The sequence below is a fragment of the Poecilia mexicana genome, unplaced genomic scaffold (assembly GCF_051168715.1).
Source record: "Poecilia mexicana isolate PSO_F unplaced genomic scaffold, ASM5116871v1 scaffold_5, whole genome shotgun sequence".
Taxonomy (NCBI): Eukaryota; Metazoa; Chordata; class Actinopteri; order Cyprinodontiformes; family Poeciliidae; genus Poecilia; species Poecilia mexicana.
The window spans coordinates 14,524,927-14,538,620 of NW_028263374.1; the positions used below are offsets into that span (position 1 = coordinate 14,524,927).

The window sequence follows — 13,694 nt, forward strand, 5'->3', positions numbered from 1 at the left end:
TAATTAAATGTGTGGCTTTGTGTGTTTGTGTGTGTGGAGGAGGGAGTGCACAGGTTATGTAATATCATCAGTAATCTCTCTAATACAGCCTCTTCTGCCACTGCTTGATGACATTTTAGCAGACATGTGGATGCAAAAGCTTTCTTAACTGAGACCCTTAATCCGTTTATGTTTGTTTCATCGCTTTTGCAGATATTGTAAATGAGTTCAAAAAGGTCAGAATAATCATTCACTTCAGCATCTTAACTTGTAATTTTAAAGCTTTTGATCTTAGCAATCCTATACCTGCTATAGTATGTCATGCAAGTCTTCAGTACTCACTGAATACGCACCCAAACAATAAAAGACAAAGCATAAAGATATATGCTTCTCTTCCCTCTCAAAAAGCAATTTTATGCAGCTTAAAGGATTTCACTTCTCCATAACACTGCTGACAAGCAGTTAACGAACCCACCAGCTGAAATTTCAGCGAAAGGGTTCAGATTTGGGACCTCGGACACTCAGGATGATGGAGCAGATCAGATTAGAGATCATCTCACTGAGGCAGGAAATCAGGAATAAAACCCGTTCAGGTCATTTCGAACACTCCCGTTTAAAAATAGCTGCAGAGGAGAGAAAAGCTTGACCTTGCATCACGTCACATATTAAAAAAAAAAAAGCTGTGTTTGAGTGCTTGTTGCATGTGCGACATAATTACAATGGCAGCTGCTTAAAATAAGCGGTAACCATTCTCTGAGCGCATCAAGCAGCCATCTGCCATGGCGTTCTGGTTCTTCACACCAGGCTAAGCAGCGACAACAACACGTATGATGCCACACACAGCCACACGCAAGCATGACAGAGACGCAACGGCGAAAACAAGCTTTGTGAGCGCAATCAGAAAACTAGCCAGAAAATAACCATTCCAAAACATAAAGTATAGAAATTTTTGTATGCTTGCATTAAGAAAAATGAGTCGTGACAAAAACAACAAAAAAAACACATAAATGCATAATAAATTCTACAGGTCCTCAGTTCTTTTTACTTTTAATTTTTCATAAGAGGACAGAACAAAAACATGGATTTTTAAGTTAGTTTATAACTTATGAGCTAACTTATAATGAGCTTTGGTGCAGCTATTGTGCCAGATTAAATACTGCTTTGCCATCTCTATTTCCCTGCCGGTCTGTCCTCCCATCTCACTCATTCTCCCCCGCCTCCTCTGGCACTGTGATTAGCCAGCAGGAGAGAATAACAGATTAACTTCTGACTGGGAGATTTGTATTTCAGTCTGTGAGACACTCCGTGTCTCAGGGATTCCTATTAGCTGCCGTGAAACGCACGCGTCAGAATTTACATTCGCATACAGGACGTCAATCTGAGGGAGCATTTGAGTGTTACTCTCATGGAGATGATCACTGACTTTTATTTAAAGTCTTAGCTCAGCAGTTTCTCTCGAAATCACTGAGATGATGGTTGATTTCGCAAAAATCAATCATAAAAATTGAGCCTACGAAATAAACTTGTGAACACTGCTATCAATTTTTTTTTTCCAGTTTTTCAACTTATTCAGTTTCCTTTGCTCATCAGCCAGCTCTAACGAAGCAGAATCTCAACAATCTGAACAGCTGCCAACACTGCAGGCTTCATATGTTCTCTTGAATCTTGTTATCACATCACGCCGTCAGCTCAGAGTGAGATCTTTCAACAGTGAAATGTACAAAACACCAAACTGGCAGGATCTGAAGGAGGACAGCATTTACAAGGGCATAACCAAGAAATGTACATAGAAGTCTGCATTTCTTCCGTCAAAACAGGTGAAGCTATTCCTTATTTCCATGCATACTATGCTTTAAAATAAAAAATGAGCACCTGGAATAATTATGAAAGGCCCAAACAGGCTCTAACAGAAAATTAGCTACTTTGATTTTGATTGAAAATAAAATAATGCATGATTCCTGTGTTCTCCGCTGATGCCTGTCCCTTGGTGGGGTCGGGAGGGCTGCTGGTGCCCATCTCCAGCTAATGTTCCGGGCAAGGGGCAGGGTCACCCTGGACAGGTCGCCAGTCTGTCGCAGGGCAACACAGAGACACACAACCATGCACACACACACTCACACCTAGGGACAATTTAGAGAAACAGTTGATCTGACAGTCATGTTTTTGGACTGTGGGAGGAAACTGGAGTACCCAGAGAAAACCCACGCATCCACAGGGAGAACATGCAAACTCCATGCAGAAAGACTGGGGCCGGGAATCAAACCCAGAACCTTCTTGCTGCAAGGAAACAGCTCTACCAACTGTGCCACTGTGCAGCCCCATCCTGTGTTCTGTTAATGGAAATATGATTATTTTTGATTAGAACTGGGGGGGAAAAAACTTACCTGTTAAATCAGATATGCTAAAGATAACATAAATGATGTCATATAAGTAAAAAGAAAAGTTGATGCTATATAAAATATATTCAAATGAATTAACTATCTGGTGTTGCATATTCAGTCCTGAGTAAGTGATGGAAACATTCACTGTAATCAGCTGACATCCGAACATTTCAATACTTTATCAATCAATTTGGATTCATATATAAAAGACTGAAAGCACATGAATCTTCGGACACTATAATAATTTTTACCCAGGGAACTAGGTCTTACATTTTGACGCAACAAAGAAGTTGCGTGTTTGTGAAAACCATCTCAGAGGGTTTTTTTTAGTCTAAAGAATACGCCAATCTGTCCAAATTAAAACACTTCTGCAAGAAGAGTGGGTTGAAATTCCTCCACAGAGATGTAAGAGATTAATTAACAGTTATCACAAAGGCTTCATTTTTCTGGCAAAGCCAGGTATTACACTTTGAAAATTCTCTGGGGGGGGACTCCTTTGAGTTTGACTTTGATATTCTTACTTCTCTGCACCAGGAAGCGCACACCCTACTTCAAATCAGAAAAAGCACTCTTTGATTTTCTCCCCCAGGCTTTGATGTGTCTGCTTTTCTGTCTCCTGGCCAGGACGGCGTGTAGCACCTCCAGGGTCACGGATCTTAACACCACGAGGCTAATCAACCCAGGAAAAGAGTGATAGATAGATGAGGCAGCACGGATTGTCTCGTGAATTGCCCTCGTGGGAACACCAGCACGGCGGTGACTCACTGAAAACGGGGGTTTATTTATAGCAGCACACGACACTTCCTGTCACTCTGGCTCAACTCTTAACACTGACACCCCGCAGACAAGAGCAAAACTGGAGCTGCATACATGAGGATGCTTAACCAGCTTCAAAGCAATGCAGTCGGGGCAAATACCTCCCGAGAAGAGTTTGGAGTTTAAATACAGGTGAATGACATGTTGCTGCTTTCATCGGCTGCACAGCGTCGGAAACCAAGCTGAGGTTGCTTTAATCCTGGACCGGTGGCTGAGTTTGTGACAAAATCCTAAACAGTAATGTGACTAGGTGGAATATGCACATGTTAAAGCTGTTTAATGTTTAATGCAAAATGAATATTTCTGCAGCCTTTTTAAGAGGAAACGTTTCTATCCTGCTTCAGTGTAAGGTGCGGGCCGACCACACCGAACGCCACAGCAAACGTGAATAGATACCAAAGACAAAGAGTGAAATAAATATTCAGTTTTATCAACTATGAACCTGTGTTTAACAAGCACAAATAAAAAAGACAGATATTTCTAACATCTGAAATATCACCTTGTGTGATATTACCACACAAGGAGATATCTTAAAAGAGCAGACAAACAGAGAGCAGATATACTGAAGAAAAATAAATAAAAATGTCTTTATCACCTAACAGACTAACACAAGCAGATATGAAAGTACAGGAATAGTGAAGTGAGATATATGACTGCTAAATGTGTGAGAAGAGTGCAAACAAATGCATAAATTATAAAATATTAGCCATTTATTTTACATACATACATACATACATGCTGTTAGTTATTTGTATAAATACTACAAATCTGTAGTAATTAGTTTTATTTCAAAACCATATTTTGGGTAAGAATATACTTCCTCATTCATCCAGTTGTCCCAAATAACTGGGAAAAGCTCTATATTTGGAAAAACAACCTACAGAGAAAACAGCGTTCAGCCAATGTGATGACGAATGGATATGCTTCTTCTTTTTTGCATAAAATGTATTTCTCCAACATGTCTTTTGTCGTAAATCAACAGCGATGATCACACTCTTCCCACTGCAGTCAGGCAGCAGTCCACAGAGCCAGTTTGCCAAATAAAGAGTTTTCTTCAGAAGATAAGGAGTTGCCTCTAACATTTGACAGGTTAGCACGTTTCTGTTCTCTCACAGCTGTGTCAGCAGCCTTCTGTGATGGAGAACAGAGTGTTGGCTAGATGTGAATGTAATCTCAGCTCTGTGGATGAGATCACACATTTTTTTTTTTTTTTTTTTTTCTGTTTGTCTCTCTGTGAAAAAGGCAAGGTGATGAGTTCCCGTCTGGGCAATAACTTAATGCTGGCATGGTTAATACTGTTCTCTGAGCAAAATCAAATTTGATTCAGCTCTTGAAGGCATATGCCAGAGTTCTCACTGAGAGATAAAGACAGCTTGATAGTCGTAGTATGAGAAAACTCAATTGTCTCCCTCTCTCTGTCTTGAGAAGGCAGCAAGAAGACGTTTCTTATCATAGCTTTATGAGATTTAACCAAGTCTCAATATTACTGCTTTTCTAAGTTAAATCAGGGTAAATTTGTGTAATTATTTGAATAATTAAATGATCTGTGAGATTTTCAAAAATGTATTTCATGGACCCTTCAAAACTGTTTCAGAAAAGTTTTTGTTCTGCATGTGTTGGTTGACCTCAATGCTTTACAGAAAGTGAGATTAAGATGGAATATTTTATTTTCCTGGAAAAAAAAATTATATTATGAGTAAAACCATATAAAAAGAGAATATTACTTATTAGCTTTAGGGTGTTTAGTTAGCTCCTGAAATCACCGAGCTCAGTAAAATTTGTAATATGATCAAATATTTTCGAAACACTGAAACCAAATTCAGGCCATTGGAGTGCCTCAAATCAGTATTTTCTCCTATCCTCTGATCTGGAGTTCCAGCTGGAGATCAGTTCAAGTCCAAAAACTTTCTTTAGAGTACATTTAGCTGTCTGTGTTCTGCTTAGCCAACTTCCACTTTAAGACATGCCATTCTCTGTAGTGTCTTGAAATAATCATAACAGAAGCATCTCATTGTGGCCTAAAGTTTTTGTCTGTTTGCCAAATAAAGACAGAACAAAGTACGTCAACTTTTTTTACAATTTATTTCCCATCTGACATGTAAAATTCAAATGACAGGTAAATCTGCAATCTTTCTGTTTTCTCAGACAAACTAAAATTTGTGATATACCACTGTGGGTCACAGTTTGGTAACTCATTATGTCCCAGTAGAAGTGTTAATACATGTAACTTTCACCATATTCCATGTACATCAGCCATGCCATACTTTCAACTTTAGGGAGCATTTTGTTTCACTTCTGACTGGGAACCTAGAAAATCCAGATTCCAAGTGCAATGAATCCAGTCACAACACTAATGTACGTTAAGCACATACAGATGAAATGCGGTGAGGTCAGCTGCCTTTTCTTAGTCCTTCAGGACAACACGTTCTGATGGGAATCTGGAAAGAGATCAGGCTGATCGAATATGAACATGACTATGACAAATGTATTTCCAGCTATCATGAACAAATCTTGTTATATATGCCTGCCTCTTTCATTCAGCAGAAGCTGTAGTGAGCCACGGCTCAAGAAGATCCAGAAGTGACAAACTACATCCAGGCCCATTCTGTATGTAAGGTAGAAAAATTGGACTGAAAGTGAACCATCACCCCAACAGTTGCTGCTCATCACCACCCTCTTCAATGGCACCTCTGTCTCCCCTTAATCATGTGGCCCAAAACAAAGCGCCACACTTTTCCGTTGGTTCCCACCGTCCGTTTCTCTCCTGGTTCCTCCTCGTCACATGGGGATGGAAGTGGAGGACGGCAGTGCAGCGTGGAGACGAATGCTTTCATTCAGCTTGGAAGTACAACTTGAGCAGTGTGCGGCCACCGGCGCGGATATTGTGCTGCTGATTCTGTCACATGCCGCACGACCCGGCGGTCCAAATCCCAATCTACTGACAGAGAAGTCCTCAGCACACCAGGCACCCAGTGTAAGCAGATCAATGCAGGACTTAACAATCAAACAAAAACAATTAGGTACAATACTCGGCCACAAATGTGGTTAATGAATGAAGTAATTTGATTACACTTGGAGGTTGCCTAATGCTAAGATTTTTTATTTATTTATTTTTTTCTGACCTGGAGAATTGTGATAGATTACTTTTCCATTGCATTTGTGAACACACTAACATGGTCCGTTATTCAGTTCCCCAGAACTTTAAAATACTTCCATTCATCCATAAATCACTGAACAGCTTACCATCAAAATAAATTAAAGATCTGCTGGAGTCTCAGCCTTCCCAGATCACTCAGGTCTTCTTGTTCTGGTTCTGGTTCTGGCTCTGCATCCCCAGAACCAGAACCAAACATGGAGAAGCAGCATTCAGCTTCCATGCACCACAAATCTTGAATAAAGTTCCAGAAAACTGCAAAACAGCTGAAATACTAAGTTTTAGAGTTGATTTTGAACCATCGTAAATGGAACATTGACCAACATATTTGATGAGTATCGATGATTTTAACAATGTCACTTGACAAAATGCAATGCTTGTTACTGGTTTTCACAATTGCTGACTCTATGGTGCGCTTATGGTGTTTTTATGTGTTCATGATATAAAGCCCTTTAGACAGCCTTGCTGTTAATCAAATAAAGGTTTCACAAACTAGGTTAATAGAAAGTATTTATAATAAGGTGTTTTATGTCTTATTGGACTACAAGTAAATACTATCATAAGAATAGATGCATGTCATTTTTTTTTTACACCACCTTACACGCTCTAAATATTACATAAAACTCGAAAATATTTAATGATAGAAAGTTTCACTAAGTGGTTCCAATAAAAAAAAATCACAAGAAAAGATGCTATTAAAGTCTGCATGAAGTATACTCATTCTGACGATTTCCAAGAGTAATGAAACTATCTGATCAAGAAAACATCAACTAATACAAGCAAATGCAGCAGGACAACCTGTTGTAAAGTTTATTATTTAATCTATCAGATATATTACTCAAAACAGTGAGAAACCTACGGAGCAGGAAACCAGATCAGAACACAGGTCTCTGTGTCTTTAAAAATTTAAACAAATTCACGGCAGGACATCCCTTTTCATCCTAAATAAAACTACAAAAGGGGAAATATCCTTTCATGGCTCATTTTCAATCTGCCAGATGTGAGTCAATATTACTGCACTATTTGAAGGTGGACATGAAGCTTTAATAACATCAGTCAAGAAGGTACAACCCCATCTTTGTATCTACTCTAATAATAAAGAAGAACGGGCTAGAGAAGAAGTCACTGGTTTTTTTTTCCCCTCAAAACTAGCAGAACAAAACATCTCCCCACATTAACATTTTTGCTCATCAAAGCTCAAAGGCTCTGCAGCCACAATGGAGACATTTTGAGTTTGCGAATAATGTGATTTTTCTCAATGATTCACTGCACATTGACCATGTGACTCGATTGAAGCACGTCAAGCCGGTCACATACAAAAAATAATGTCCTGCCCCAGCAAAATAACTCTTTGAAAGAGACGAGAAGAACAGATCCAGGGCAGCATGTGGATCATAAGAGGCTCCAACCCGTCCTGAACTACTTTTAAAACTAAAAGCGGCTCATTCTAAAAAAATTAAATAAAATACACACCGTTAAAGTCTGACTGAAATTTGAAGCTGTCAACAAGGACAAGCAGAGTAACGGTACAACATGTAATGCAATATAGGAATTAAAATATCTATTTTAAAGTAAAAAAAAAAAAATCCAACAATGTCACTTTCATCATACCAATATAAATGCATCTTTTCTTGTGACTAAAGCGCTACATCCAAATATATGTCTGCATATGACATGTTTCACAGAAGGATTTATCCCTTATTATTAACTTGGACTTGGCAGACCAAATGTGTCAATTCCTCCCACTGGCTATGAAAGATCACAAACCAAACATGAAGAGCAGATGGCACCTGTGGCCAAACTGTGAGCCAGCTGTGGAAACCTAATCAGTGACTTGCAGTTCTGGAAAAATAGCCAGTGTGAAGCTGCAAAATCCAAGCATGCCTGTCATTGAATGACACGAAATCAAATTGATTTCTGACAGGAAGAGGCTGATCAGTGTTTTCTTTTTTTTTTTTGCCATTAATGTATTTGGATAGAGTTTCAGTGTCCTTTTTGCCCAGGTCAAACATAAATCTTTGCGACTAAAATGTCAAAGCTCCAAAAATATAAAACATATGACAAAATCAGAAATCATGTCATCAATATATTCCGTATAACAGGTAAACATTGAAAAAAAAAAACATTTACATAGTTTTTATATGATTACATAAAAAACTATGAAAAGCAGTACTGATCAGAATCCAAAGAGAGAAAAATATCACTGCATGTCAAAGTCTGTGGCCGCAGTTCGCTGAATGAAAGGCAAAACTTTTCATCACTCTTCAATTTTTTTTTTCAAGTAAAAACAAACACAGCCCAAAATTTAATTGAATTTATATCATGACTTTACACAGTAGACAAACACAACATGGTGCATGCCTCTAAAGCCATCATCCGAATGGGGTCAACAGTTTGCTGAATCACCTTTGTTGCATTCAGAGCTGGGAGTTTTTAGAAGTGGGACTCTTCCAGTTTTACTGACAGCAAATTAGATGCAGAGAACCAATGAACGTCAGTTTTCAATGTGTTATTAAAAAACGCTATAGGGGTTGCAGTTTCACTCATAAAGCTCCATTTAGGAGAAGGTACTTCAGTTAGTACTGCTGCACTGCATTTCACTCAAGAACTTAAGTTTGGGTTTGTCTTGAAGAAAGAATTAGATGGGACTTCGTGTAGCTTTCTTTGAAAAATAGTTTTCTTCTTCTAAATTTTACATAAATGATGGACTTGTAGAGCACACCAACTAATAGTTGCCGTTTTGGCAAATGCCAAGAACCACCTGAGCAGTGGTTCTTGGCATCTCCTTTTGATAATTTTTCATTGTCATTTGGCAGTTGTGCCATTCTCTATTTTTTTTTCCCCCATGAAACTGGAAAAAAAATATTTAGTGGTAACATTGCAACAGGGTGATATGGACGAATACAAACGTGCATCACACTTTTGGTATTTTTATTTATGATAGATGTATAAAACTGTGCGACCTTTTCCTCTGACTTCTCTCTATAAACTTTGTGCTGACATATCACATAATATCCCACTTTAACACACTCTGTGTTGTAATGTTTTTGGGTGTCAGTACCACTCTGAGTCACAGTTTGGCAACTCATTACTTATGTTGCCAATAGATATTCAATGGTAAAAAATAAACATTCAACTGTGAAAGAAATCATTGCTGATAAGCCCCGGGGAACAAAGGCGACATAAAAGGACACCGTGTGGTATATAGATTCATCTTCATAATGAAGTGCACCATCTTCGCAACTCTTTAAATAGCTCTGCAACACGGTACGACTCTTACTTTGAATGGACAACTGGTCAGCCTTGAACGGAGGTTGACGCAAGTGGCATACACAATAATTTAAAAATAAAGTGTATATTTTTTTTATTTTTATTTATTTTTTTTAATTTTTTTTGCACTAATTCTACCTGTCATGAAACACCGACAAGTCTTACATAGCACAAATACATCAAGGTTAACATTCATTCAAGGTCTCTTACCAGGGAAGTAGCAGTGCCCTCTTCGAACTCCAAATATCTCCACGCAGCTTTCGCCTCCGCTCGCAGCTCGGCTCTGTCTCGACCTTCTTTTCTCGCCGCCTCTTCTGTCCAGCGACACGTCCCAGCACCTTCCCTCTCCCCAGCCTCACTGTCATGTGTTTCCCCGGTAAATTATCCTAGTAATCTTCTCCGAAGTGGGATGTGAAGAGTGCTCCGGGTCCGCCTACCGCACGCACAGCTGATGATGCTGGAAGAAGTGTCTGTGTGTCTGTTGCGTAGCCGGCCCGGCGCGCGCAGGAGCGCTTGGCACGCGCCTTTGTAATCGTTTTGGAACGGACTGTTCCGTCACGAAGGCTGAGCGCGCGGAACGTTTTGGAGAATCGCGGCCGTCTGTTCACGTCGTGTTGGTGGCATCTTGTGCAGTTAAAGTCGCGTTTGAATGGGAAATAAAGGGCAGCGCATATAAGCGCGTGGACGTCACGCATATTATATGAATTCATTGGACAAATTGGATGAGTGCCGCTTTAAGAGCACGCAGAAATCGAACTCTTACTTTCATAATAATAATTAAAAAAAAAAAAAACTGCAGCGTCTCCATTTTGACACGCCATCGGTAACGTAAACAGCTGCCCGGGCCATGTGCCACCGCTGCCGCTTACGCACACAGGACGGACAAGGCTCGCCCCATTTTTAGGTCATATGCCGGCTGCGCGTTTTGATGTAACATCGCTCCGGGGATCGGGTTTTTTTCCGCTGTCCTCCAGCTCAGGTTCGCTGAGGAGGACACTTAAACGCACCTTTAGTGTAATTAGATCAGGTGTCTTCCTGTGTAGGCCTTTTTAGTCTAATTTATAAGAAAGCTTACACAAACTTTAACCATTTCAATTGACTTCCTGTGTGGGAATGTAAAGATCTTCTCAGAAAGCAACGATAGTTTTATTTATTTGAAAGAGCATTTAACCGGGGCTATGAGCTGAACATTTGTTCTGAGATTAAGCCTCTTTGTTGAGAAACAGTCTTGTGCATCCCACAGCAGGCTGCTATGTGATGACTATCCCTACTCCTTCAGAGCTGGAGTCCTGCATGCTTTAGATGAGCCCCTGAGTCAACAGACGTTCAATAAGCTTCTGCAGAACTTGATGGCATACAGGGGAGGTAATTCAGCTGGGTTGGAGCTGGGACACCAGCTCTCAAAGAATTGAGTTGGTGTCCGTGATCTGGACGAGGTGAAAACGACTTGCTGAAGTTCAGATTGAGGATCAGAATGGAGAAGAAAAATGAATTTTGCTAGTTTAAGGAGAGCAGAATTAAGACTGCAGTCAACACAACTGGACCAAAACTGGACAATAATAGATGAGGGTGAATGGGGGGAGGATTGCTTAGGCCAATGATTCTATACTTAAAATGTATCATTCAGCTCATATGGTGAGAATTTGGCATAAACAACATGAAAACATAGATCAACTAGTTCAGATTGGTGGCGGTGGTAGTGTCATGGCCTGAAAGACAGTCTTATAAACTTTGAGACAACACCAAAAGAGGATCACTTAAATACTAGAGACCTGTGTGTTTGTTGTCTCCAGAAGAAAAGAAAAGACTCTTTGCTTTCCACATCTGAAAGGAGATCATTTTATTCTGGCTGTAGTCTGCTCTGTTCTTTCCTCTTTTTAACAAGGTGAGTCTCACCTTTCCTCACCTGCCTGTCAGCCTAAAAGATGATACATGTGCAGTTCCCTTGAGTACTCGATATCAGCCAAGGTCAATTCACAACACAGGGTAGCCATAGAAACTGGGCATCACAGGTGTCTATTTCACAAGTAAGATAAGAGCTGAGAAGAGATACTTTAGCTAAATGAAGCTGGAGCTGAAAGGAGTCCTGCTCAGGATTCAGATGTTACCAGAAAACTTTACAACTGTGTCATTATATTGCTCTTTTGAGCGAAGTGCATTGAAATCGTCATGTGTGGTGGTTGCGAGGTGGTGAGGAGAGACGCAGAGGCCCAGGTTGTGATAAAGATGATGATAAATTTAATGAAGAAAGCTCAACAGTCCAGAACAGGCAGCACAGCAGAGAGTTAGCACACAGCTAATTACCAGTAGCAACTGAAAAACTAAGGACTGAAAAAGAGAGCTAAACCAAGACAGGACTTTACAGTTCAACTGTTATGGCAGGCAGACAAACAACTTAGGACACCTGTCTGACAAGGACCCGACAAGAGACGGAGACAACAGCTGGACTTAAATACACAGGGAGGGTAATCAGGTAACTAGACACACCTGGGAAGCAATCAAGGGGGGAAGACACAAAGACAGAGACTCAGGACAGAAACTGAATACAGAAAACTCTGAATACAGAAAACCCTTAAAAATAAATACACAGAAACACGGATCATGACAGAAATCAGTTGGTCGTATCCTTAAATGCAGTAAAAAATAAATTAACATAACAATATAAAGTAGAATAATACATTACAAGGCATTCTGTTAAACTCATCCCTATTGGCAAGGGATGAGCTCTAAGGATATAACTGAACAATGACAAATTTCAGCTCTGATTAGTTTATGCAATAAACAATGAAGCAGAGGTGCAGATTGTTATCTTTACTTTGATGGTGTTCACATCTGAATCAGAGGACAGGCAGGAATCAGAGCAGTTAATTAAAGACTTGTATAAAAGCAGCCTTCAAATGAGAGGTTGCTATGGATACCTGAAACCTTTGCAGTGGCATAATTTGCAGGAGTTAACTCACAGTGAACATGAGAGAGTTTTACTTTTCTTTTTTACCTTCATCCTCGCTGTTTAAGGGGACAGATAAACTGTGGTCTTGGTTGCATCGTTATAGCTCTGCCTGTTTTGTGTTTAAAGATGTGGGTGGAGTGGTGCTTAGGCTATATAAGCTTGTTTCTGTCCATCTACTCCTTTTCATTCAAAACCTTTGTCTATAAGATTCATTTTAAACTAAATTAATGAAATAAATAATTCACTAAATTTGTTGTAATACTGACTTCCTCAAGAGATCCTTCACACCCACAGTCACTAGCATCTACAATCACTCTTGAGTATAACTCTGAGTGCAGGGGGCAACAATATTTAAGTTTCTTAATTGAACTGAATTGAGTTTTTTTACTTCATTTTCTCTTCATCTTTTGAACCTAAGCTGTGATTTGATGTGAGGTATCTCCTCTGTTCTCAAGTGCAAAACATCATTGGCACTTTGACGGATTTCATCAAGATTTAGGCAATCATAGAGAGGCTGTTTCACAAGTTTGGCCTTTCTGAACTCCTTTTATAATTCTGTGGAGCTACGTCTGTAAACTCTGTTGTCTTTTATGAACGGAGGCTGGGTGTGTCCTTTCCTGGGGAACAACAATACTCACTTTTACCTTTTCATCATTAAAGCCCTCGTTTGAACCAAACAGCGTTCCCTTTGGTATTTAGATTTCTATAATTAGCTAAAGCTTTGTGTTACCCAAGGCTGTGTTGACCCCAAACACCAGGATCACAAAACAACAACCCTGGGGTCACTTCAGTCCTCACAGGCAGGTTTTCGCATTTCTCCTACAACTGCACTTTCAAAATGCAATTCTTTCTATGCTACTTAGAATAGTTATAACACTTAAGGATCCTTTAGTAGTATATTTACCAAAGCAGTTAGTGGCACTTTGCCTTATCTTTGGGTTTTGCAACATTCTGATGTTTCAAAGTGTTTAATTCACTGGTGCATTTTAAATATTGCATTATTTTTGTCACAGTAAGTGTCATTCCTCAAAAGCATTAAAAAAAGCAAATCAAGCCTTTTCTTTTTAACCAAAGCTCACACACTGCTCCACATTGTGCACAATGTAGCACAGCCCTCTGAGCAGCTTTGCTTTCTGAAACAATG

General features: G+C 39.6%; 1 protein-coding gene across 2 annotated transcripts in view; it reads right to left on the bottom strand.

Moving 5' to 3' along the window:
- LOC106918489 (sodium-coupled neutral amino acid transporter 3-like) overlaps positions 1-10,517 on the bottom strand; it is a 34,880-nt gene extending 24,363 nt beyond the window's left edge. For both annotated transcript variants that reach the window (XM_014988312.2, XM_014988311.2), the window contains exon 1: positions 9,811-10,517. The gene's annotated coding sequence lies outside the window, so the exon portion shown is untranslated. The remainder of the gene's footprint in view (positions 1-9,810) is intronic.
- Positions 10,518-13,694: the final 3,177 nt, after the last annotated feature.